Source organism: Lagopus leucura, unplaced genomic scaffold, assembly GCF_019238085.1.
Source record: "Lagopus leucura isolate 7727_CA_CO unplaced genomic scaffold, USGS_WTPT01 Super-Scaffold_100002, whole genome shotgun sequence".
NCBI lineage: Eukaryota > Metazoa > Chordata > Aves > Galliformes > Phasianidae > Lagopus > Lagopus leucura.
The window spans coordinates 84,181,844-84,208,403 of NW_024962263.1; the positions used below are offsets into that span (position 1 = coordinate 84,181,844).

The 26,560-nt window shown below is 38.0% G+C and overlaps 1 long non-coding RNA gene across 1 annotated transcript; it reads right to left on the reverse strand.

Moving 5' to 3' along the window:
- Positions 1-5,487: 5,487 nt before the first annotated feature.
- Positions 5,488-26,115, reverse strand: LOC122179354. The gene is made up of 3 exons (XR_006178662.1): positions 25,868-26,115; positions 11,178-11,250; positions 5,488-5,851 (listed from the first exon to the last, which is right to left on the reverse strand). It is a non-coding gene; the product is annotated as an uncharacterized LOC122179354 (long non-coding RNA).
- Between the last annotated feature and the right edge of the window lie 445 nt (positions 26,116-26,560).

Consider the following 26,560-nt stretch of genomic DNA (forward strand, 5'->3'; position numbering starts at 1 on the left):
TTAAGACTCATGTTTATTGTTTATAGTTTAAGACTACGTTATCTGAGTACCACAGAAGTGGAAGAAAAATATGATGTCAAAGAGAAAAAAGAGCTATACCTGCTAGAGCTGGTGTAAATTAGTCTTTCCTTTTCTTACCCTGGGAACTTCGTGTTACACCTGATAGAAAGTGAGAGGAATAAAACCAGACATGGACCACAGAGAGCCTATAATGGAATAACTCCACCTCTGACCACAGTGCTCTGAGCCTCTTTCTGTGTAAACTGCAGGAAGGAAGTTGTAGTTAAAACAATTGAATGAGGGAAAGAAAGAAGAAATCCAGATAGAAAAAAACTTCTTAGTCTCCATATCTCTATTCATAATCTGCCGCAGGACATCTTTCATCTCTTGCTCTTACATCCGTACACCAACCTCTGTAAGTTATCCCTTCATTGAATAGACTCATAGAATCATGGAATAGAATCATAGAATCACGGAATCACCAAGGTCAGAAAAGACCTCCAAGATCATTGAGTTTTACCATCCACCTATCATCAGTATTTCCAATTCCACGGTATGTGAAAGTACACAAAACCCAATACTCTCAGAAAGTGTCCACACACAGAGACAGTCGTGGTGAATCACACGCTGGTGCTGAAACACATCAGGATATTTGCATGATGTCTTCAAACCAGTTTTCCAAATCCTTATTCTACTCAAAGGCCATGGAAATGAACATGATGCTCTGACACCAGCTTGATGAAGTTTGCTCTCTGTATGTCATTCTACCTTCCTCAAACTGTAAGGTGTGTACAAAGTTTGTGGTTGAAAGAGTGAAAATAGGGTTTTTTCGCATGATATCATATGGCATGAAATATCCCTTCAGGCATTTGGGTCAGATGTCCTGGTTCTATTCCCTCACAGGTCCTTGTGGACCCCACCCTGTTGCTGGCAGGATGATGTGAAAAGTTGAAACATCCTTGCTCTGTGCAGCGCTGCTCAGCAACGACTGAAACATCCATTTGTTTTCAATTTTGTTTTCTTCCTATAGCCAAAACATGGCCTCATACCAGCCTCTATGAAGAAAATCAACTCTGTCCCAGCTGAAACCACCTATGCACACATCAGTGCGGGGACAGTGAAGTGTTAATGCCAGACTACAGTGTAACTCAATTTTTCTGTCTTGCTTGCTAACATTAGAGGAGTTCACAAATAATGAAACTGACATAAGAAAAATCATTATTACTTTAAATGACATATGTAAGGATCTCCCTGAAGTCAACATCAAGCCAGGCTAACGAGCCACAGGACAGTCTTTCTGCACAGCTTGATGCAATCTGACATGCTGTTCCGTATGCATAGGTCAGGAATGTGATATCTCTTTAGCATTTCATTTATGTTTTTAATTTTATCCCTCCTCACTTCTTTCCTCTTATACGTGAGACTACTATTTTCTGCACAAAAAGTAAGAATTTATCTGGCTGTCCTTTTACATTTTCTCTAGGAGATAGGTAAGGATGTCATCATGTAACAATGAAATCAGGGAAGTGCAGCTGCTGAATGAATGCACAGACACATCAGGCTCATGCTGTAGAGATATACGTGCATTTACCTCTCAGCAATCTTTGCTCTCAGTACCATGAGGCACTCAACACCCTCCGTTACTCCCTAGTTCATCTAAAGCTGAAGAAAAGGGGCTTTTCACAGGTTATTTCTCAACACAGCATGCTGCCCTAGACACATATACGGTTCAGAATGTGGCATTTTTTCATTTTCATGCAGTTCATGGCTGAAAGCATCTGGAGTTACAGAGTTTGGCCCTCAGAAGAGCTTTAGCATCTGAATTCCTATCCATTTAAAAGGAGCTAAGTCCCTTCTGAAGACAAGTGCCCTGTTGAGGATCCAGATCACCTCAAATTTATGTACCACTACTAAATGCAGATTCATGAACCTGCTAATGAGCTTCTGAGGAACTTCTGATTTATTTGATACTTAAGACTATTACATGTATTATATGTGTTGAAACCCTTCAAGTTTCCTAAAATGTTCCTACATCTCTCATCTCTGGCTTCATACTGGAGGGTACTCTCATGGCAGGTCCCATGTAAAATTGGATGGATGGACTGCTCAGTGGATAAGGAATTGGCTGGATGACTGCATCCAGAGAGTTGCTGTCAATCAGTGTCCAGGAGATCAGTAGTGAGTAGCCCTCATGGGTCTGTATTTGGACCATTACTGTTTAATATTTTTATTAATAACACAGAGCCAGTGGATTTAAGTGAATTCCTAGTTTGTGGACAATACCAAGAAGAGTGATGCTGTTGACATAAAAGAAGGAAAGGATGTCATACAAAGGGACATGGAACAGACTTGAGTATTGGGCCCATATGAAAGTCATGAAGTTTATTTAACAAGGTCAGGTGCAAAGTGCTTTACCTGGATCCAGGCAGTTCCCAGGGTCAGTACAGACTGGGAGATAAATGGATTGAGAGCAGCCCAGAGGAGAATGACCTCCAGAGGAGGATGTGGGAAAATTGGACACAAGCTAGCAGTGTGTACTTGCAGCCTGGAAAACCAACTGAATCCTGAGCTGCATCAAAAGAAGTGTGGACAGCAGATCAAGGGAGGCTATTTGTCCCCTTCTGATCTGCTTTTCTAAGACCCCTCCTGAAGTACTGCATCCATCTTTGGGGCCCTCATCACAAGAAGGAAGTTGAGCTGTTAGAGTAGGTCCAGAAGAGAGCCACAAAAAGAATCAGAGAGTTGGAGCACCTCACTTATGAAGACAGGTTAAGAGAGCCTGAGAAATGAAGGCTCCAAGAAGACATTGCTGTAGCCTTTCATTACTTAAAAGTGGCTTATACAAAAGATATGAAGAAATATTTTGTTAGGACATGTAATACTGACACAAGGGAAAGTGGCTTTAAAATGAAAGAGTAGATTTACATTACGTGTAAAGAGGAAAATTTTCACAATGATGTTTCATTTTCTAAGCCTGGTTAACAGGGACATGAGTGTGGCTGGGAGATTATACACAAAATGAGAGGACAGGGAAGGGCAGTGTTTTCCTGTGGGCAAATGTTTTAGTCAAATACAGTGGACACAAGGATTCTGATATGAGGTTCTGTGTGCATTTCTGGAAACAACATGAACGTCCAAGGAAGTCAGCTTGGACTCACCCCAGATTAATTTCTAGGCTTCATCCAGCACGTTGGCAACTTTTTGTATTTTACTTTGGTGAAAATCATCTAGAAACTGCTGCTTGAGCTGTTCTCAGTCTTGGGACAGCCTCCAAGAGAAAATGAGGTGTTGGAGCTGAGTAAGGTAGAAGAGTGTTAATTCATTTGCTCTACATTGATTCCTCTACCATGACATTTACCCACTGCTGAAATTGGTCCCAGGACTCCATATATCACTTTTGCCTAAGGCAAAACCTGCCTCCACAGCAGATAAGCTATTACTCTACATAGTGGTACCAAGCCTAAAGTGATTAGGGATTGACTGTCCCACTAAACAAATAAAATCTATGTTTAATGGCCAGCTCAATTTTCCACCAGAGGAAGCTGGGTTCACTCTGTACAAAACAGCTCATATGATGACCCCAGGGTGAAATCAGTATCCTGCTTGATCTCATTATTATATATCCATATGCCTTGTCTGTCTTTCCTCATGAAATTTCTTAATATCATAACATAAAGATATGATGGCCTTAGGGAACTGGGAGGGAGGGTATACATGCGTTTCACAGTAGAACTTTGTGGGTCCCAGAGGGAATTATTTATTCTTTTTCTGTTCGTGAGAGGATCTCTGTCTAGCTACTGCCCATATTACATCACATTTTATTCAGCAGCACAGCTGAAAATCATCTAGGGAGCAACAGTGCCATTTCTTTATCAGTCCTGCAGAACCATCCTCAGAGATGGGTGGTTTTGTAATGGTATCCATTTCTGCTAAAAGGGCCCACAACACTATCCAGGGAGGCACCTTTCATGGTAGATAAAATGAACATTAATAGTAAATTGCACTCATACAGCGACATTCTGCTAGGATTGCACCATGCTCCTTGCGGTACGCTATGACTTCACAGTGCTTTTAAAGGATGATTTGCAACTCTGATAATGGTGGGGTAGTTGGGTTGAGCATTTCTACAACACAGCTAACTATTTTTCTGCTAGTATAATAATCTTTGAGGTGCAGTTTTACCAGACTGAATCACTTCTTTAGAAACACCAATTAACACTCATTTGTACAGAAAGAAAAAAAGTCACAAATTTTAAAATGTGTTTCAAAGTGTTTGCTATAAAATCTAAGCAGGCTTTACATATTCATTTCTGAAATGTAAGAAATGGATTTCAATAAGATACTAAAAACATAATAGCTGCTGTCAGGAGCTGGATACTGTCTGGTATTTTGAGACTTGTGGAATTTATGGGTATTATAACTGCAGGTTAACTAGCATTTATGTGCCTTATTGTTACAATCTGCCAGTCAACAGATTGTAATATAAATATATATATATATCCCTTTTCTTTTCTGTCAAAATGTTCCTACAACCATGAATGTCAGAAATGGCCACATTTTCAGAGTATCGTTTTTGTCCACAGAGTGTTTTCTCTTCAACATCACCTCCAAATTAGCAACTGTGTGTACTTTTTCCCACTATCAATATTAAAACACCTAAAGGATATCCTTTTACTGAGATTCTGCTTTTCTGCTGAACTTGGGAAAGCCTAACTCTTCTAAAATATGATGCAAGCTTGTCCATTTTCCTCATTTTTCTTCCACAGTTCAGTTCATTTAAGGATTTGCAGATTACAATAGCCATAAGAGAATGTGGCTATCAGACCTTTCTTCCCTGGAGAGGTGACCATTTTACATGCTTTATTGTCACTACATATTTCTCTGAATGTAAAAAAACAAACAAACAAAAAAACAACTAAGTAGAGACATTGCCTCTATAGAAATTGTTTCAGTAGAGGTTTGTGGGGGTGGTTATACTTAAACATACTTTAAAAAATCATAAAATTAAGCAATACATTGACACAATTTTATAGTGATGTAGGGGGAAGATAAATGTAGAACTGCTATTGCCTTCAACTCCTCATACTTTCTGCATTTCCAAAGAAAGAGGATTTTCTCTGCTATTTTGCTACTAAAATGCTTCAGGTCAGTGATGTTCTTTGCCTGGAGACCTTTTGCCTGGAGACCTATCTCCTGGCATCACTATGATAAAAAATCCACAATAAAATTCCTTTCAACAAGGTTTTCAATATACATAAATTGTACTTAGAAATGACTATGTGAATGCTTTAGCCTCTTACAGTGGAGTTCTGTAACACAGCTCAGACAAGTGTCTATGTTGATTTCATGGGTGTATCAGACAAAGAAAACACAAACGAAGCCAACCAGTCTGATCAGGCTTTTAGTTTTCATTACTGCTTTATTCAGATTCATGAGATAAGGGAAAAGTAAAAAATAACAGGATGGAATAGCAGGTAAACTCCAAAACTGTTGTGAGATTAAATCCAATGCAATAGAATTCTTCACCTTTTCAAGAAAAAGCCCCTTTATCTAACAGACATTTATCAGTCATACACAGTAGCTTACCCACTATTACTTGACATAGACCCTGCACCATGAGGACTCTCCATGGCTTCTGGCATACACTCTTCAGTTCTGTGCAAGACAGTCTCTACCCCTTGGAAGTTCAGAAACACTTACTTAAAGGTGTGCATGTTGTGGGCACGTTCTCTCTGTTTGCTAGAAGCCTCTTGTGGCAGAGAGCAGAAGGTGTTTAAGCTTCTGGTTGCAATATCCAAGAACTATTGATCCATTTCATGCAGTAGCTGTAGCCAATGCTAAAAAGGTGTTTCTGTAATGTAAGATAGACAAATATGCCTCTATGTGAAAATATCAGTTATTGTCTTCTCCACTGTTCCTTTTAACCCTTAGTTTCAAAATTTATCTTAAAAGGGAATGAAAATTAACAAATAAATGAATAAAATGAAGCTTCTGCATTTTCAATTTAAGATATGTAGACTAAGCAACGAATCCAGAGTTTCTTGTTGATGCCAAAATTTGACATTTCTAGGATTCTTCTTCAAGAAATAAATTTGATCTAAATATTTAAAACTACTTTGGCAAAACTAGCCTTTAGCACAATCAATTTGTATACTGTACATATCTAAATTTAAAATTGCTATTGTCCTCTAACTGCCTTGAGATTCATTTTACGTCCAGGCAATGAGAGTATTACCAATGTTTTTCTTATGTCTTGGATTGCAGTGTTTTCTTTCTGTAATATTGTCATCTGGCTGTATAGTCTTAATGCAGTAGAGAGAGAAATTAAATGAAAAATCTCTAATTAAAGTGACAGAATCAGCATGGTGCACTCATTCCTCATTCAGATGCCTTTGTGTTAGTTTGAAGGTTTAAAAGGTTGATTTTAAGGATATTATCATGCCCTGTCAATGAGATGAATATAGAACAATTCCTGGCTGTGCAGCAGAGGTTATGAAATCTCAGGCATCTCTTTTGATATCAGTGTAACTATCTGTTCTGTCATGGATTATAGTACGTTTTTAACCACTTGTATTCTCACATACTGAAAATTCCTTATACAAAGCCATCACATTGACTATGTGCAGAGCACGTGGATTTGTACAGCTTAGAGAAGAGAAGGCTCTGGGGAAACCTCATTGTGACCATCCAATATTTGAAGGGAGCATATAAACAGGAGAGGGAACAGCTGTTTACAAGGGTTGATAGTGATAGGACAAGGGGTAATGGTTTTAAGCTGAGACAGGGGAGGTTTAGGTTAGATATTAGGAGGAAGTTTTTCACACAGAGGGTGGTGACGCACTGGAACAGGTTTTCCAAGAAGGTTGTGGATGCCCCATCCCTGGAGGCATTCAAGGCCAGGCTGGATGTGGCTCTGGGCAGCCTGGTCTGGTGGTTGGCAACCCTACATACAGCAGGGGGTTGAAACTAGGTGATCACTGTGGTCCTTTTCAACCTGTGCAGTTCTATGATTCTATGAATCTATGATTCTATGATTCTATGTTTCTGTGATACTATGATTCTAACTGTGTTGCTCTCATTGTGGATTCAGCTACTACAGAAAATAGGAAGCATAAAAAGATCAACTATTCACTGATGGACAGTTGCTGTGCTTATAGAGATACTTTGTCTGTGCTATTTATTCATGCAAGTCCATGGGATTTTATCCGTTTTTAGGGATAGTGTTGCTGTAACCATTGTAGTTCAAGCCCACAAGAAAAACTTTCAGGGAAATACATTATACCTGTATGATAGGCCAGTGTATAGTTTGCTTGACATAAGCAAATAAAAATTCATGTGTGGTAAGATCTTTAGACTGGGCTTAAAGAATCAAAAACTCTCAGTGGGTCATTTACTGTTACTATTTAACATATTGTTTGTGTGCTGTGAAGCTGTGTCTTTAAGGAATTAAGTTTGTTTCCCTTATAGAGAGAGCAGAAGAATCAATCCGGACTTCTTGTAATCTGTTGTATAGAGCATAGCAATGAATGCCATATGAACATACTGATTATGAATTTATAAAAAATTCATATTTTATGTTTTACTTAGCTCTGATGAATTATTGACTGAAAATGAAAACCTTTATCAATGAGGATAAGAGCAAGTGCTGTTTATAATGACATTTCTGATGTCAGGAAGGGCAGATCTTACAGAAGCTTTCAGGGGCTGTTTTTTCTTTCAAAGCTTACTTGTAACAAAACACATCCTTAAAACAGTAAACAGAAAAATTTCAGTCATTATCCAGTATTTGAGTCATTCAAGACAACTTTTCTTAGCAAAAATGATCATTGCAGAAAAGTGAGGATAATTTCACAGTGATGTTAAAGTTCACTAGATGAAATGATAGCTAGATTAAATTTGCAAACACTCCCTAAAATGAGTTATTTCTGATATTTGTTTTTAACTTGACAGTGTTATAGCAGCTTGCTACCTGCTGTGGCCTAGGATTTCTCTGAGCTTTAGCAGGTTTATTAGAGCTAAACAACAACAAACGTTAAACCAGAGACATATGAGATATTTAAATGCCAAACTCCTGAACTATGGTCAAAGATGCACACCCAAACCCAAGTAAATTCACATGCACTTAAAAATTTCCTGACTGCATTCTAAATTTTTGTGACATGCCTGGAGGATTGTTGTACATAAGCAAGAGAGAGCTCTTCCAAAAGTACTGCAGAATAGTTCCACCTGCAGAAAGAGGCCATGTAACATCAAAACCAGTGAGGTAGAGATAGAACTTGAGTACTCATGAAACTGGGTATTTGGAATTTTTTAAAATTATTACTATTGTTCATTATTTTTGTTTTATGCTGTTAAGCTTTACCAGTAGTTAACTTGTGATACTCAAAAAAATAAAAATAATAAAAAAATCAGCGTTGGGTTACCCTCAATAATTTTGTCAGTTTTAAAGGAATCTCAGGGTTCCTGGATTAAGAATGTTGTAAATATCTCCAATTATTTGTAATAATTGTTATTAGCTTTCCTTTTCTGTACAGAAAATGAGTCCTATTTCAATCATCTTTGAGAAGTAAAATTTAAAGATCATTATGAGATATTCTGAGCTCATGAGACAAAAGATGAAGCTTCCACGAGACAGGGAGCGTTGTTGCCCAACCTGGTATTTAATATTAATAGGTAAAGGAATTTTTCCTCTAGAAGAAGTGGTATTGATGACACCACAAACCAGAAGAAAATCTCAGAGAAAGCACCAAGAGATTCTGTTATGGCTTGTCTGGGGACAGTGGACTAAAAAATAACTGTCCAGTTTTGCAGGTGCTGCATTATATACTAACTGATTTGTAATTGGAAATGGCAAGTCCACCTCCTCCACTCTTACCCAACGAGCACCTCAGATTTGACTCACTGCATTCAATCTGGAGGTTAGAGTTATATCTAGATTTTAGTAGTGAGATTATATGTCTATTGGGTACACCACATATTCTGGAACATCACTTCCTGTGGACAGTATTATTTTTCAGAAATATTTAGCCAATTTAAAAAGAAGCAATTGTGTGCTATCATTTCTCTACAGGAGTTACTAGGGGAAGGAAGAATAGAGAATAGATTCATGTCTGAGTTTTATTACCATATTTACTTTAACTGTGTTTGTTTTCAGTTTTGCTTTTCTGTCAGGTTTTCATCATAGATTCCTGACCCCTACTTTTTTTTTTTTTTTTTTTTCCAGTTTTCAGAAGATAAGATGTATAAAATACCAGGGCTTGAGTTTGCAGTGTCAGAAAATTTCAAGACTATATTTCCAGTTATAAAAGATGATAGAAAGCTCCATATACACCAGTATGCTTTGCTTTGAGCCTTTTATTTTTCACAGTCCAAGAAGATTACATCAACTGGTGTCCCTTAGTCACCTGGATGGATAAGCTTGTCTAAAAACATATTAGTTGGTTACACTGTAGTTTTCCCTTGTGTACCCCTATTAGCTGTGACCAATGTCTGCATTGTCTTTCATTTATTTTTCAGTAGCTCCTATAATAATGTTCTCTACAGTCTTGTCAGGCACTGAACTGTAATCATTAGCTTATTCTTTCTTATACTTCTTGATAACTGGGACGTTCATCAGCTTCCAATCAACTGGGACCTCAACATATTAAAAGATTGTTGAGAAAGTCCAGCTGCAGGACAAATCAGTCCAGCCACTCACAGTTCTGGTGGTCAGTTTGGAAGTCCATCCCAGGCTACAGTCTAGACTTCCTGAGCAGCACTGAAATGACAAGTAGTGCACTCTGTAACACTGCTGGGCTTTCTTGCAGGAAACTGAACTTAAATTTTATGCATTGCTCTCAGACATCTTTGCTTCACAAATAACACTCAAAACATCTTCAGTGGTGAGGTCAAGACATTAATCTCCCATTTCCTCTCCATTTTGTTATCAATATAATTTAACATAACTTCATACATTTTCCAAAATATTTGTCAATCCAAAATGGATCTGGAGAGACAACATACAGAAAAAAAAAGAATACAGATGGTTTGGGTTTTTTTACTTTCTCATATATCTGATTAATTATTTGCACAATGCTGCAGACAGTACATACAACTAAATTATTTTTCCTAGTTTTGAAAACAAAGTATTTGATTTTCCTACATTATTAATTAGCACTCAGTCACAGACATGTGGTGACTATTTTATTATATGAAAGACTGCAACACCCATTGAGAGCACACGAAAGAGAACCTTCATCTAACACCTAGCATATTTATACCTCTTTATTTTTCTCTCAGTCTCTGCCAAAGTGTTCTTTACATCCAAGTTATGATGTTGTTGTCCAGATGGGTGGACACGTAGATTTATAAAAAAACAGAGGGATCTGACAGGCTGAGGAATGGGTCATACAACTATAACAACATATAGTTGTATATAATTGAGCTATATTGTATATATAACATATAATTGAGCTATAACAACATGGCTTGTAAATCAAAGGAATTATTCCCCTCTCCTCAACACATACCAGACTACACCTAGATATTTAATCCTGTTTTGTTCCCTTGGTTTACTGGATTGAGTTCAGTGGAGGTTCACTGAGATGGAGCACTTGCCCAGGGAACAGAATTTGAAGCACTGGGAAGTGTTCAGACCAGAGGAGGAATTTTGCATTTCTATGAACCCCTACTATCTATGGGGAGGTCATAAAGAAGATAAAGCCAAGATGTTCAGTACTGTGTGGTGGGAAGATGAGAGCCAATGGGAACAAATTGAAAGAAGAGAGATGGCCAGATGTGAGGAAAAGCAGTTTACCATGAGGACAGTCAAGCAGTACAGAAAGTTGCTGGGAAAGTTTTTGCTATGTTCATCCTAAAAGGCATTCAAGGTTGGACCAGATGATCACCTAACTTGAAGCTGATCTTATTTTAAGCAGGAAGGTAGATGAAAGATGTCTTGAGGTCTCTTCCAGTCTGAATGATCATATTACCCTATGATCACTCCCTTATGCATATCTACACAGTATACAAAGCATACTATATACTTTGTATATGTATGTATTTGTATACTATAGTATACAAAGCATACTATAACCTACTCCTTATGTTATAAATTTGATCAATCAGAGTAGAGATTTTTTTTCTTTGCTGCAAAAGACAACTTCCCCTGCAGTAAGCCTGGTGGAATGGTACTATACCTGTATTCTACCGTCTTTCTCCATGCTTCTCTCCTGTAATCTAGACAGCAGCAGCAGAGAGCTTCCTGTCTTCCTTTGTAGAGATAAGGATAAAGAGAAACATTGGTTTATGCTGTTTCAAAGTATATTAGCTTGCTATTGTTTTTCCTCTGTTCTTTTTTAAGGGATTCATTTGTTATGCACAGAACAGGCAATATTTAATATTTATTTCTCTGATAGAAGTAATTGACTTGAAAAGCAAAAAATTAATTGGCTTCCATACAGGGCTTAATTCTCTTGATATGCCCATTACAGCTGTGCTGTCATTGTCCCTAAGTGTTGTAATGCAGTTTAATATTGTCAGGAGGACAGGAAATGAAAGCAGCATTAATTTTCCCTAATAAAGCAAAAATGGGTTGCTATCCATTCTGAGGGTTACTGGACTGAGATAAGGTTTCCCAAGCTCTTACCTCCCTGATCATTTCTGGTTAATTAGAACCAAGAGTCTTGGTGCTTCATCACACTCAGAGAGATTGCAAAATCTAGAGGAGTACATTTAATAAACCACACTCGAAATTTATACATGTTTATTTTTATCATCTGATAGTATTTATCTGAGACTGGCAACACACATAATTAGGAAGGAGGCAAATTACTGGTCCATTGATTACAAGTTTTTTCTCTTTTTCTTAGTGGAAGCTACAGCCAGCATTTATGTTGTCTGTGACCAGACTCACATTAGGGAACATTTGAATGTGGAAGTTAAGGGAATTCAATTCAGAGGATCTCTTCTGAAAATCTTTCAAATTCACTGCACAAAGCCATGTTTGCATAGGTGGTCAGTTATCAAATTCAAGCCCTTCTCATATCTTGACTAAAGCTCCAAAATGGGTAGAGCTGTTGCTGGTGGGGTATTAAAATAATAAGCTGAAAGGAAACCCCTGTCTCAGGAGTGAACTTTTGTGATCTGTCAGCTTTGAGATCTGGCAAGGAACTCAGAACACGTTAGGTTAATGCTCCCCATTGGAATACTTCTTAAAGATAATTGTATTTTCAGTGAACAAAGCCAAATAAAATGACAAAAAATCTCTGTGTGTAAGGGAAAAACCAACTCTTCAAAATATTCTGTGGAAACTTTCTTTTTTTAAATTTTATTGTAAAATAAAATACTGGTTCTATTGATGGGAATAAAAACAAATTTCCAGCTGCTGTTCAGGTTTCAGGTTGTGCTACCTATTTAAAGGGTAGCATTGGAAAAATAATTTTCCTTTAACATTACAAACCAAAAGAACAAGAAAGTTGATACTCACTGTTTATGAGCTGTTGAAGGAAAGGAAACACTGCACATCTATATGTAGCGGTTGTAGTAAAAACAATAAATCTGTAAACTAGACAGTTAAGAATCTTACCAGACTTATATAGTTATGAGATATGTTGCCTCTTGTTCATAAATCATTTACAAGAAAAATACCCTAAATACAGGATTCCAGATGAACCAGGACATCTAGATCTGCAAACTGAAGGCTTCTGAGGATCAGCATCATTTACCAACTCAGTTATCAGCACTGCAATCCTATAAGAGTAGCTAAAGGTCTGAATTTAGCTCCCTACAATCATATTGGTTCTGTTTCCAGAATAAGGAAGAGAAATCTCATATTTCCGTTAGTCCTCCAAAAGAAAAAGATCAGAATTTACTTTCTGTGTAGAGGAGACAGTCCTGTCCTTGACTGGGAGTGGCCCATTGAGTTATTGTTCCAGAACAGGAAGGATGCCATACTTTCCATTAAGTAACACTTTATTTTCCTTGAAATTAAAGAAGAGATTTAACTTGAGTGACTCCAGCAGGAATTTAACCAAATCCAGTTGGCAGCAGGAATATCCATTTACCTCTGATGTTAAGATTTCCCTGGGGTTGTTTAATGTAGTTCTTTTGCAGACAGGAATAAAGAAAGGAGGGTGAGCAGTTCTCTTTCATTTTCTACATTTCTAGTGTCATTCTGATGCTACATCCTTTCAGATATTTTTTTGACACCTAAGCTCCCTGCATCTTACCTTGGCCTATGTTCCCTGAGTCATTTTTATGCTTATCATGGGACAGTTGATGAAGGCTGCTGTCCATCAGACATTTCAACTGATGTTGTGGATTCACAATCAATCATCTGATTGCTGTTTTGGGATCTTGCCACAAATTAAAACTCTTTTAGTCTAGTTTTTTAAAGTTTTATCATTGAAAATTTCCTAAAGGGCAAATAAAATGATTGAACATACAGCCATAAACAAGTTGTTACACAGTTGGAGATCAGAGCAATGTATTACAACTTTTTGTTTCCTGTGCAGTTTCTTGAAGATCAGATAGCTGATGCTTTCTAAAGCTCTGTCTCACAAACTTAGAAACAGAGTGCCTTAAAAATAATTTTCACTTCTAAATATCAAAGTGGAATGTACAAACTGTCCTTATGTCCCACTGATGCACTTTATATTTCCACTAACCTTGAAAAAATTTGGACAATTATTAACTTTAAACACAGGAAGATGTGAGAATGAATCTGATCTCCATTGCAGTAGTACACTAAGGTACACGTGTTACATGAAGAGCTCTTGCAGGTAAAATAAACCATGTTTGATTACCTTTACTCCCCAAAGTACAACTGAATTATGACTCTGAGCATCTTGAAACCCCATGTCTGTCACTCTTCAGGTCCATGCCTCATGTGCTGTCCTTGAACATATGAAGCTCTGCCAAGAGTGATACAGGCAGTCATGGAGTTCAGTCTCCCATTTCACTGTGAAAATTATTATGTTTCTTTTCCCCATTATAGCCTTTCTTTGCTATTGCACTCTATCTTGTATCTCCACATCTGTGTCATAGTTTTGTGATTCTTGGTTTTCGGTATTCCACATCATATAGCATCATGTGGGACACTGGAAGTTTGACCGTTAATGCTCAAGTCTTGGGTACCTGCCCAGAAGAGAAGAAGAACTAAATTCCCCAGGGGACTTTGCAGTCAGGGAGAGGAGGTTTAACTCCTGGCAAGGTCACCTGATGTGCTCTTTCTCGCCTGCTCTTCATCGTGGGCGCTGCTCCCGTCTCCCTGCTGCTCAACTGGACTGCGCATCTCACCTCAGCGTTGTGGTGAGGTCTATCCACCTTTTGGACATTCTCTCTCTCATTATATTTGATTTATTAGCTTCGATTCTGATTATATTGTATTATAGTGTGCTATCTTGCATTCTGATAATATATTTAGTAAATTAGTTTGTTTCTCCTCAGATTGTTGCTGCTGTTTTTAATTATTTTGGGGTCCCCTGTTTCTCTTTTCCAGAGGCGCGGATCTGCGGATCCCTCTGCCCCGCTGGTCATGGAACCGGGCTGAACAAGCCTGTAAACCGCTGACAATCTGTCTCTCACTCTTCTCATTGCAAGTATGTTGCTTAGAATCATAGAGTCACAGAATAACCCGAGTTGGAAAGGACCAAAAGGATCATCAAGTCAGTATGTTTTATTTTGACTTTCTTAACTGGGATTTATTTTGAGACATTTTATTAAAAGCAGAATGTTTAAAAATAATTTTCACTAAAAAAAAAAGAGAGAAAGAGAGATCATAAAGTCATAGCATCATAGAATGGCTTGGGTTGGAAGGGATCTCAAGGATCATCAAGACCCAACCCCTCTGCCACATGCAGGGCCACCAACCTCCCCATTTAATACTAGACCAGGCTGCCCAGGCCCCCATCCAATCTGGCCTTGAACACCTCCAGGGACGGGGCATCCACAACCTCTCTGGGCAGCCTGTTCCAGCACCTCACCACTCTCTCTGTAAAGAACTTCCATCTGACATCCAATCTAAATCTTTCCTCCTTCAACTTAAAACCATTTCCCTGTGCCCTGCCATTATGTACGCTTGTAAAGAGTTGACTCCCCTCCTGCTTGTAGTCTCCCTTTAGATAAATGAGATAAATAAGTTCTTTAAGTGTGTCAAAAACCCCAAATTAAAATGCAAGATTTGAATCCAAGTCAAGTACGATTTCACCAGCTTTGATATGGATTGTATCTTTTATTTTTCCTTTTGGAAAATCTAGTTTTAATTTGACAAGAAACAGGGATTTTTTTAATGTCTCTCCAAGTGAGTGGAGAGAATAATAATCTTCCTTTGAAAAATTACAGGGCTTGAACGAAGGGAATCACCTGGCATATGTCTCCTTTCCACTCACACAGATGGGACCTGCTGCTCATAAGTCCCTTTTGCCATACAGTCACATGCTGCTATGAAAATATGGGATATGTTTAAAACATTAATGCAGCTGATGGACATTTTAATGGAGGCTTTTTAAAGATTTGCCAAACCGCTTTTGAAGCAGTTGACTGAAATGTCAGAACTTCCTTTTATTAAAACTCCCACTTCAGCTCAATCCCTCGAGTTTCAGAAAATCTTTTTACACCACTTCCACTCAGATAACAAGAATAACTTGCTTAAGGAGCTTATTTTCCCTCATGAAAATCAGATTTGTGAGATATTCTCCTATGAAAGATAATATTTCAGATTTACGTGGAGTTTTGTTATTGTTTCTGGAGAGTAATATTCAGTTACAAGCAATGAGTAACTGTGTTTTTCATTTTCAAAGATAAACATTAATTTCATTAAGTTTAGTGAAACATTTATTTCTTTTTTAAATCTTAAATGGCCTTTCCTTCCCTTCATGGGCTTGAAGACAGGGCTGGGGTGTTTTCTTAGCTGCTCGAGCCCTGATTTTTCTGCTAGAGCAGATTGCCAGGTGTGGAGGCCCAGAGCACCAATGCCAACTCTGCTCTACTTGGGTTTTGGGGAAGATGCCAGAAACCTCTGAGAACAGCTTAAAGCTAGATTGGTTGTAATAAAAAAACTCCAGCAAAATTCTCTATTGCCACCCAGATTTAGGGATGATGCCTCCTGAACTTTCTCACACCTTTGACCCCAGAATTGGGCTTGATAGACAAGGAGAGTTCATAATCTGTGTGTCTATGGGCTGATCTGAGACAGCTCTTGTGTCAGGGACTTCCCTCCACGCCCCATCTCCAGTGGCTTTGAAGTTGCTGTTTCCTTGGATTCTCCAACAGAATCGGGATTAATGTTCCATTACTGCTTTTTCCCTTCTCTTTCTTCATTTGACTTGTAATTTCTTCCTCAAATGTATACTCATAACTCTATCCTGGTGACTCATATCCCAAAGTTGTTTGAACTTACAGTTTAATTATGACTCCAATCACTGATGCATAGTCCAGAATTAAGCCCATTTCCATCTCCCTGATTGCCAGCACCACGGGATAAACAGATCAGCTTTTGGGCATTAAGCAGATGAGACTCTGCATACACACAGTGAGAAAACAAGCTAAATAAGAAAGTCTCATGGTATTTATTCACTCTTCCAAGCAAAACTGCACACTAAAGTCAGAGACAAAATTGATTGAAAAGTCTTCAGAAATAAAAATAGCTCTGCTGTATATATTCTGTTCAATGTTTTGATAGAAATCTGCTCTTCCTTGTTTTGAAGATACTGCTTGTTAAACCTTCTCTCAGTGTAAATTTTCTTTTTTAACGCTGTAGACAATAAATACTTCTTTGGAGACAAAGCAAATACAAAAATCTCCTGTTTCTTTAAGAAATGCTTTCTCAAACTTTTTAAGAGAAAATTTGTTTAATTTGTCTATTTTTCAGTCTGTTAAAATATCCTTTGTGTACTAATTGTGCCATCTGTAGATTGGGGATTTCACAGTTGTCAGTGGCCCAAACAGACAGAGTTGAATGACTTTTGCAATTAATTTGGAGAAGGCAAGTATTCTGTAATACATGATCTTAGAATGATCACAGCTGAAAAGAGGAAATAGTTCATATAAATGATTTTTGGGAATTTATTCCAAGAGAAAAACATCTTACAGATTCTTTGACTCATTATGTTGAGATAAAATAAGCATAGTGAAGCATTAAGAGATGTAAGCCATGACTCATGATTATACATGACTTTTTCCATTGTACATTCAAATGTGAGTGCTGCTATAGATTTTGTATTACAGACAACAGTGAATCTACTGTTATACACATAGACAGCACAGCATCCTTTTCACATAGGCTACGGTGTAGCCAATCCATTCCTTTCTGTTTTAATCCAACTTTGGGAAACACTAATGGATTGCCCTGGGAGTCATGAAGGCAATGCACAGCTTTTAGAAACTTAAAATTCCTCTAAAAGCTGCCAGGAAGACAAGCTGCAGTTTATGATGCTGAGGACTACTGTGACATCATCTCAAAGCTCAATGCACACTGCTTGTTTGCTTTTGCTGTTGATTCCCAGGATCAACTATCCAAGATAAATGATTTCTAAACTTTGGAGTCCCTCCATGTTGCCTAACCCAGCAGCAGTAGCATGGAGGTTTTGGAGACCAGTTCCAAAATCCAAAGAGGGACTCCTTCAGCAGCAGTCCCACCACAGACATGTTCCAGATTTGAACAGTGTACTGATGGAAGCTCATCATTTGTTTTCACTTTGTAAATCTTGTATTTTGCAAATACAAACACATATTTCTTCAAAAGAGACATGGCTCATGAACTTGTATTTCTCATGCACTCCCCTGACATAGACAGTGGAGACTTTGTATCTTTTTACATGTTTTCTAGCACGCAGGAATTTTTCCATTCCAGCTTCTGATGACAAATAAGAGGCTATGTGTGTCTGCAATAAATTTATTCCTTCTTTTCAGTGCCAAACAGAGCAACTGGTAAATATCTAGGAAGAAGATAGAAGACACATTCATTCCCCAGCCACTTCAGCTCACACCCACCTTGTCTTCTTCACAGAATATATTAGAAGAAACCTCACTCCTCTTATTTGCATGTGCTCAAGTGCAACACGGGCATTCTTAGCACTTTCATCATCCTATATGTCAGTCAAGGCATCTTCAGCCTTCCATTTCATACAGATTTTCCTAATTGGACATGTGGACCGAGGGATGCAGGACAGGTGGGAATCACAGTCACAGAAGACTTGATAATGGTCCCCAAAAGAATCTGAAAGTAAGAAAAGTCCCTACTGTGCATCCTAGTAATGACAGTCCTATCCAAAAGATAAGGGCCTTCTCTTGCATCAGGAGCTCCATTCACTCAGGTTGCATTATCTGGAGCTGTGGATTTAAAAGCTTAAATTCTTCTGATTCTTCATCTAAATAGGGCACTCTGATGTTGCATTTTCTGATTTTTGTGGATTTCTTTTTTCTGCATACAAATGTATTTTTATCAGATATTCTAGAGCAAGGAAGCGACGATCTCAAAATCCTCATGTTTACTGCAAAGCTCAGGTAACTCAGCATTTTGCCTTTAACTCATTTCTTTCATAGCATTTTGCTGTGCTTAGAAATTTGGGACTGTTTTTTGGATGAAAAAAGCTATTGGCAGTCAACAGTTATTAAACCAGAGTGGCCTGAGATAGAAAAGGTTTCTTTGGTCATCTGTTCCTTCTCATTGCCAAGACAGGCTTAGTCTTCATTACTGCACATTTGGCTAATGTTTTACCCTGTTTGGTTTTCTTCCTGCCAAGCAATGAGTTTTGAGAATTTTTCCTGGGAGATGATTATCCAGGCCAATAAAACAGCAAAATTAAATTAAAACTGAGGCTGTTCAATTGTGAATCCTTCTGTTTCTTGTGAGTGTTCATATGCCCACAGGCTTTTTTTTGTTTTTGTTGTTGTCTTAGAGTGGTGGTGGGTTAGTTGTGTTATGTATTGTTAGCACATGTACATTTAAGAGGTAGAAAGTGAGAAGATAGAGACCTGTCAGCGTGATTGCTGCAGATCCTGTCCCATCAATTTGGGCATCGTTTGTGAGTTGAAATGAGAGCAGCTCCAGAATCCTGCAGTCTTTGTGCTGATCTCACGGAATCATTGCTGCTTGGAAGAACAAACCAATGGCTTGCAGCCAGCTTTCCAGGTCAACATTTCAAGCTCAGCCAGAGAGGATGTAGGATGTAGGTATTATACCTGATGGTTTCTTGGCACAAATAAGTGTTCACATTTTAGAAAAATGTCCTCAGATAGCATAAACCAACACAAAAACATACACAAACCTAAGCCATTGCAGAATAGATATGGCCAGCTATGCATGCCAAGAAAATGTTGTTTCCTTATGAAGCATCCAAAGCCTAAAACAAGTTGATAGCCTGTCTCATTAGAAACCTGCGAGTTCAGGGCAGAATGATAATAAAAATATGAAGATGAGGCATAATTAGGAGGATAAGGAAAAATAAGGAGGATAAGGAAAAGGATGAGCCTATGAGCTTGGACTCATTGCTGGAGAAAGCAGAAAAGAACTACTGCAGCCATTCAGGTCCCTTCCTGGATTAAACCACCTAGGGATACATTCCCCTGGTGAAAATGAAGCATACAAAAATCATTTCCACGATTTTTTTCTCCACTCTGTATTCACTGTCAGAGGCAGAGATGTGTTATGTGGAGGTACGGGATTTGGAGGACAAAAGACTGAGCACAGCCCTTCTGAAAAGAACTTGAAGGTACTCATGAACAGTAAACTGTATAAAAACATTTAAAGATGAGAGTCTAATTCAGTTCTTTAGCTCTGGATATCTCGTGTGTAATTGAGAGTTGAGATCTCAAGAGATAGTAGCAGCTGCATGTAGGATCTGTGTTCTTTGGGGTGGATATTATGCATGAGATGTATTTCAGTCACAGCTCTTAATAACTTCTTAACTTTTTCCTTTGATGAGACTGCAAATGCATTTTGCAGGAAGGCCTGTGTGGCTCTCGCCTTAACAGGTCCTGCAGCAGATGGGAGGTTGTGCTGATCCTGCTAAGCTGAGGATGAATTTCCTAGCACCTACTTCTACAATAAAAAATATCAGATACCATTTCTCTGTACCTTGACAGGGAAGATAAGATTCATAAAAGGTGAGTTATTTGAAGCAACACTGTTGAAGCTAAAATAAGATAGGCAGGGTGGGGGGAGAGAAAAGTGAGGAAGGAGTAAAAGATTAAAGCAAGAAAACTGGATGTTCTGTGCTGTGCTGAGCATGAGTAGAGCTCCACAAAATGTCCCTGAGCTCACTGAACTGAGGGTTCAAGTGGTTTTAAGAGGAGCACTCAGCACACTGAAAGACAGGCTCTGAACAGGCTGTTTTTTGAGATGATAGGCTCCAAAGAAGTTGCAGAAATGAGAATATTTTTAAGAATGCAGAATGCAGAAAAAGCGTAAACAACTTCATCAACAAATCACATGAATATTAAAATGCATCCTCATTTATAAAGCAATCGCTGGTGAATCAAGTTGGTTATGAGAGCAGGAGGCAAGGTGTTTTGTTTAATCAGGTTTTTAATTGGTTTATTAATTAGCTTCTACCAATGCAGAGAAGCTTTCTCTCTCTCTCTCTCTGAAATAGTGGTGCTGAAATATAAATGAGTCTGAATGGACCAAGCATTGTGGTTATATCTTTTTCTTAATCTGATGGTGGTATTTGATGAGGTTAGCTTAGTTAGTTTTACAGCAGTATTGTAAAGAAGAGAATACCTTCAGAATATAGGTGACTGTAGTATATACACTGTCAACTTTCATATGAAATTTCTGAGTTTTGCTCATTCTTAACAGATATGCCAAAATATGCCAAAAATAATTGTGCACTGGCTGCATATTCAGTGCAAAGGTCAAGTGAACTTTGACTTAAATAGGTCAAGTGCAAGGGGGAATAATACATGAAATCCAAGAGGAGATATGTGTTATACAAGTATCACAGGCTCTTGAATGAATATGTCTCCACTCCTCTTTTAAGCATATATATGAATAATGCAGATGCTTGTGCTGATATTTATACCACACAGAATTTTGATACTAGGAACAATTCTGCTTTAAGCAGTTTTGCAGGGCTTTTTCCTTCTTTAAAAAAAAGTTAAAAAAAAGTCATTGAAATGGAAGGTTTTGAGGCATGTAGGCTTGACAACAAAGTTTCCAAAACTGAAGGCATAATGATTCATGATTTTTTTGACCATGACCAGTAAAGGTCCACATCTTCCAAATGCTGGAAAGAAGATTCTCAAAGAAGGTAACTAGAAAGAATGATGTTTTATCTCTTTATTTAAGTGTTAGTAGGTAAAGACTTTACCCAAGATGAAGAGGACCATGGTCAGGAGAAATCTGAGTTCTTAGCTTAACCTTCTCAGGAAGCTGACTTCAACCTGTGATCCTAAAACTAGAACTGGATGTTCCCTTCTCCCAGTGCAGCAGAAGAGCAGTTCAACCATCAGGAGAGAGATTATGGTACCAATAAAATCTGCAAGGGCCATGGTCACACCTATTATCTGTCTGATCTGAACCTTCATGTCATGTAAATGCAAAAATCTTGTGTGTCATTAGAGATCTTGAGGTTACCCAGGCAAAATGGAAGATTATCAAAGGAGCACAACTTGAGATGCAGTAACACTTTTGTCCCTAGATTATGAAAAAGGGAATAAGAAGCATTGCAAGGCATGAATATACGGCAGTAAATGTTGAGGATTGCTAAGGGGTCAGAGAGTTTAAGCCTTCCCCTCATAGCATTTCACTGAATAAGTTCAAGAGCTCTCTGCACAGCATGTGGACATCTGTGATTCTTGTTCATCAGCATCAAACACTACCCAAGCCTTGTATGATGCCTGAACACCATGAAATACACTAAGTAGGAAGGTGCCTCATAGATAGGTACCAAATATTCAACATTGCAGTATTCAAGTTTCTGAGGCCAGCTACAAGTCCCAGTCAGAATCAAGAACTAGCACTGTTTTCTTTAGCTGTGTCTGGAATAGGACTGTAAGAAATAATGCTCTCCATTTCGGACAAAAAATCTTTATTTAAATTCACTCTGTGATGATAAGTAGAAAGCTGTATGTATTTCAAATGACATCGTAATTTCTCTTGATCACAGACTGATTCAGTGTCTTGAGAGATGAGGTATATGTACATTCACATCTCAAGAGGATGTGAAGCTGTTTTACCTAAGTGATTCAGTGACATCAAGGAGTATGATAAGACAGAAGTCATCTCTTGATTTGAGAATCAAGAGAGATTTAAGAGTATGAGCTCCATGGAAAGAGTTGTATTCACATTAGGAGAGAAGCACAGACTCCAGGTCTTTATGTCTGACATGAGCAGTTTTGGGTTTCTCTCCCTCTCTTTTTTTCTCATTGTTCTCTATTCTGTGGAATTTATAAAAAGAATAACATTTTTTGCCCTTGCCCATGTTTAAGCTATTGAAGAGGAGAAGTAAAAGAAGGACTTGATCTGAGAATTCAGAGAACTACAGAGTTGAATGCATCAGGTTTAATCAAAAGCCTACTGAAATCACAAGGCATCATTCTACTGACAGCGCATGGGATCAGTCCGCATGTAAACTCACAGGGTAAATCCTCCCACCATTCTTTCTAGAATTTTTGCATGATTTTATGAGCAACCCAGGAAGTCTAGAAAAGAATATCACTATACAACGAAAGATAAAACAGAAACACATCTCTGATTTGAGTATGGTTTAATTAGATGAAGCCCAAGGTATCATGGCAATGATTTAAAAGATACTCTGCATACTGGGGGGTGATTTACAAGCCCTTTGTTTACAAATTCAAATACAAGAAAAATGAAATAATATGAGAAAAGCTTTGTACCCATCCAGAAGCCTAAACAAGAAAAGTCATCCAAATTCAGATTAGAAACCAGGATACTGAGATAATTTTTACATTTGAAAAATGTAATACTACTAGAGGAGGGTAAAATTCAAAGATCTATTGTTTACTAATGAGGATGGAAGAGCTATTGAATATTAAGCTGTTGAGAGAAGATTGGGAATGAAAGAGATCTTCGTTGTATGAAGGAAAGTATCTGTAGAAATGAATCAGTATTATCACATCTTACATTTCTTGTCTTATGATGCAAGAATTGGGTAATAATTTCCCAAAAGGAAAATGCGTATAATTAATAAGATTCTGTAGGAAGTTAAGTTATATAGGGCCACAGTGGCTTTTTTCCTTTGAAGGTGATATTACCGGTATGTTCTGTGAAAGGAATATGGGATAGCTTCTTAATTTCATGAGCTTATTAATGAAAAAAGAAAAAAGAGACTGGGGAATGATGAGAGAAAAAAAAAAAAAAAATTTCCTCAGCAATTGAAGTTTTAGGTTCTCTGTTCTTGACTTAAATGGAAAAGATGTTCAGAATAAACAAGGGAGACTTATTAAAAAGGATTAAAGTTTATTTTTGAAACTGGGGATATTATTGAAAGGTCGCAACATCATTATGAATAATTCATTCTTAAGAGATCTGCCATATCATCTGGCACAAAAAGCTCCGGTGTCCTGCCAAGCCTCTCCCAAGCGTGCTCAACATATGTGACAACAGCTGAAAGTGTTTGTAAAAACAATTCTACAGAAAACCTGACCTTTTGGTAAAGTGTTCAGCTACCACTGTTGTGATAGTGGGGCTTCATCAGTTGTCTTTCAGAGATTGTATAGCCAAAACATGTTATGAAAAAGAATATTCTCCTAGACTCAGATGTCTCAGTGCACTTATCACCTGAGTTTCTATTTCAGTACCATATTTCAATTACTGGGAAACTATGTAGTGTGATATGAAGACTTTCTACCAAATTTTGGAGGGTTATAATGTCAGTGCGGTATGATTAAAAAGAATTATGAGAAAAATTAATGTGAAGGTTATTGCCAAAGGCAGATAAAATAGAGATGTGAAGACACGCTTGAGCTGTCTTCCTTAAGTGTCCAGTGACAGTTCACTCCTGAGTGCTCAGAGAAGACTGAAAGGTCTCTGGCAGAGGCAGAAAAAGACTAAACGAATGTAATTGAGAAGGAGAATGAACTGGAGCTCTGCTAAAAGCAGTTACGTTCCAGAAAATTTTTACACAGACAGATATCTGTTGGCTCCCTGTTTTCATCTCAATATAAGCATACAATACTGTGCCTCCTTGCTTCCCACTGCAATACAATGGCTGACTGTCAGCAGACAACTTTCCTTTTTTTGGCAGCATATGTTTTGCTTCAGTTGATTTTTCTGACTTGTAGCCTGCAAACACAGCTGTTGCTGATGTTCACAGTGGGATTATAAACTTACTTCCATTCCATTAAGCATGGTCTGTGACAACGTGCACACCATATCTTATTATACAAATACATTGCAGTCCATCAAACAGTTTTAAGAAGTAGAACTCTTCAAAGTTTGTACAACTGGCTTACAAACGCTGTTTGCTTTGTGGAATATGCATGGAAGTAAGTTAGCTCAAGACTTGAAAGCCACCACAAATTACATATGAATCAAAGCAGACATGGAAGTACCAAAAGAAATCAGTGCACCTTTCCCCAAAGCAGAGGCAGGGGCTACACTTGAAAGCAGAAATCAACCAACAGTATGTTGTGGGTTATGGTTTTGGATGTGAAGTATTGGAATGAATGTTCTTTGGGATAAGAGGGATTCAGCAAATATTCATTATCATCAATCTCCTGAAAAGACATCTAAGAGAAAAATAACAGTCAGTAGCTAATTAGGCATCTGCATTTAAAAAAAAGTCTTTGTTCTAGGTAATTTTTTTTCATAGTATTGGTGCATATGAAGTATGCCAGAGAGCAGGGCCTGGAGATGGAAACTCTCTATTTGCAGCAAAAGAAGCTCAATTTGTATCTGTGCAGTTGTTTAGAATTCCTCTCTTGCCAAAAATAAAAAAAGAAAAACACTTGATTCATTTTAAGCTAGGAAAGGTTCATCTCCCTCACAACAAGTATGGCATTAAAGACCTTTTCATTAGAGCAGCCACAGTGTGAGGTGACACATGTATGTACTGCTGTCTTTATCTGCTGTAAAGTAAGCTGGTGATGACATGTTCTCCTGTGCCAGCTACTTCCCATCCACATGATCTCCTAAAAGAATGTTCCATTTAAAGTAACTAGTTATCCTCCTTCCTAGATGAATCACCTAATTCATAAGTTGAGATCCCCAAAGGTTTCAGACCCAAACCTCTGAAATTTCACTGTGTCTGCCAGATCAATGTGCACTTCAGCAACTTTCTAACTGCAAATACTGCCAAGTCAGTATTGGTTTGTGGAGCAGGTTGTGGATGGCTCGCTCACCACAGCCACCACTGCTGAGAACCTCAGTAGCACCGAAAAGACTGATCCTACATTCACACTACCCCAGCCTCAAAATACTATTGTAAGCCTGACTTTTTCTGTTGTATGGTTGCTGCCTTTTTCAAGATGTTCAGTGTAGAAGGTCATGCCTTAGAACTAATGGTAGCATCTGTGATGGACATGAGATGATGTGTTAATGGTTGGACTAGATGATCTTAGTGGTCTTTTCCAACCCTTATGATTCTGTGATTCTATGTAAGGGACACAGACGCACGTATGTTTGTCTAGTTTATGCTACAGAAACGTAGGAATTATCAAATACTGCATACAAATGTTTTGACCAACATATGGAAGTTACACTTAGATGTTTAAGCAAGCAGAGAAATGTATCTAAAAATCAGGTTTAGAATTTGCTTGTGTCTGGAGAAGGTAAAATAATCTTTGGGTTAATTAATATGCCCCAAAAGCCATTAGTACCACCTCCAATAAAGTGTGAGAAAATCATAAATCTGTATGTCAAAGTTATTTAATGACTTCATTTAAGTAGCTGCAATGAGAAAAAGTTAGGGAAATTACTTACCAGATCAAAAGTTAAAACAGAAGCTTTATTCCCAGGAGGTGACACTAATCAAAGCCTGATAATTATCAGTTTGATTCTGCAAAGTCTTAATTGGCCCCAAGTCCAATGCTTTGCAGGATATACGTAGTATCATGCAGAACCAAAACTCTCTCAGAAAGCAGGATTACGCAGTCTGGTTTTGCCAGCCTTACTGCTGATTTCAGTGGCACTACTTGTGAAGGAAGGTGGCAATGGGAATGAGCTATTTATGTCTGCTTATTTTAGATAAGAGAGCATCTGAAAGAGATCCAGACCTTATTTCACATTAACACTGTTTGCACGTACCACAGAAACTTCACTAAAGATCATCTTTAGTAGGAAATCTCATCTTTATGATACGCTTGAAGGTATCTTTCTGCAATTCACATTGTAGTTTTTTTATCTTTTTTTTTCTTTGCTAGAAGGGAATGTCAAAGACAGATCTACCTGTTAAAATATGCTAAGAAAAATGCAGCTTGAATGAGTACTCATCTCTCTGACTGCAAGAAGGGTAGGACAACACACTGAAAACTACTGATGGCCCTATTTTCCCTATAATTCTTCAAAGTGACTGAAGGCCTTGTCAATGACAACCTATTAAGCTTTGTCAATGGAAATTCATTTCCGGTATAGATTTCCTTGCTGTCAGTCTCCAGGCATTAGGCTGCCTATATG